The following is a 1488-nucleotide window of genomic DNA, read 5'->3' as shown; positions in this document are numbered from 1 at the left end:
TGGTGACAAAACGATGTGGTGTCGTGCAGGCGATGTGCGCTTTTGGGCAGACTTGATGCTGACCCGCGAAGGCGTCGTAGCTAGCAGCGAGGCTCTGAACGTTGGACGGAAAAAATTAAGTAGCAAATACGAGTTTGTGTTTCGGCGCGCGACCACGGCCTCGGGCCGTAGTTGCGGTGGCCGGTGCGCACGCAAGTGATAGTTTTCTCGGTTCGCTTTTGTTGGGCGTTCCTGGTGTTGTATGCAAACGCAGCCCGCGCGCGGCTTCGCCCGAAAGGGCGTCTGGCCGGTGTCGACGGCGTCCAGATCGCGGCTTACGCCGGGTTTGAGGAGCTAAGCAAAAATAGTGATTGAGTAATACAGTGCGATACCGCGACGGGGAAAGCGAAAGACTCCGTTCGCGTATTTTGTCGGCCGATAGTTACCTGGTTGATCCTGCCAGTAGTCATATGCTTGTCTCAAAGATTAAGCCATGCATGTCTCAGTACGAACTTGCGTACGGTAAAACTGCGAATGGCTCATTAAATCAGTCGTGATTCATTTGATCGTAAATTTTACTTGGATAACTGTGGTAATTCTAGAGCTAATACATGCAAAAAGCGCCGACCTTGCGGGAGGCGCGCCTTTATCATATCAAAAACCTGCCGGGCTTCGGCTCGTCTTGTTGGCGACTCGGGATAACTTTGCTGATCGCACGGTCTTGCACCGGCGACGGATCATTCAAGTGTCTGCCCTATCAACTTTCGTCGGTACGGTATCTGCCTACCGAGGTTCTTACGGGTAACGGGGAATCAGGGTTCGATTCCGGAGAGGGAGCCTGAGAAACGGCTACCACATCCAAGGAAGGCAGCAGGCGCGCAAATTACCCATTCCCGACGCGGGGAGGTAGTGACGAAAAATAACGATACAGGACTCTAACGAGGCCCTGTAATTGGGAATGAGTACACTGTAAAAATTTTAACGAGTATCCATTGGAGGGCAAGTCTGGTGCCAGCAGCCGCGGTAATTCCAGCTCCAAAAGTGTATATTTAAGTTGTTGCGGTTAAAAAGCTCGTAGTTGGATTTTGGGCGCAGGCGTTCGGTCCGTCGCAAGGCGTGCACTGTTCGTTCTGGCTTTACCTCCGGTTTTCCGTCGGTGCTCTTGACTGAGTGTCGGCGGCGGCCGGGACGTTTACCTTGAAAAAATTAGAGTGTTCAAAGCAGGCGCTTCGCCTGGATAGTGTTGCATGGAATAATGAAATAGGACCTCGGTTCTTTTTTGTTGGTTTTCGGAGCGCGAGGTAATGATTAAGAGGGACGGACGGGGGCATTCGTACTGTGCCGTTAGAGGTGAAATTCTTGGATCGGCGCAAGACGAACGACTGCGAAAGCATTTGCCAAGAATGTTTTCTTTAATCAAGAGCGAAAGTCAGAGGTTCGAAGACGATCAGATACCGTCCTAGTTCTGACTATAAACGATGCCAACTAGCGATCGGGGGGCGTTATTTT

The 1488-nt window shown here is 51.4% G+C and overlaps 1 non-coding gene across 1 annotated transcript in view; it reads left to right on the top strand.

Moving 5' to 3' along the window:
• The first annotated feature begins 422 nt into the window (after window positions 1-422).
• LOC145747719 (small subunit ribosomal RNA) overlaps window positions 423-1488 on the top strand; it is a 1811-nt gene continuing 745 nt past the window's right edge. The window contains exon 1 of the ribosomal RNA XR_014282433.1: window positions 423-1488. This exon is cut by the window's right edge and continues 745 nt beyond it. This is a non-coding gene — a ribosomal RNA (small subunit ribosomal RNA).

This window comes from Corella eumyota, chromosome 3, assembly GCF_963082875.1.
Source record: "Corella eumyota chromosome 3, kaCorEumy4.1, whole genome shotgun sequence".
Lineage (NCBI taxonomy): Eukaryota > Metazoa > Chordata > Ascidiacea > Phlebobranchia > Corellidae > Corella > Corella eumyota.
The sequence above is the reverse complement of the archived record's forward strand: the minus strand, read 5'-3'. Positions and strand labels throughout refer to the sequence as shown.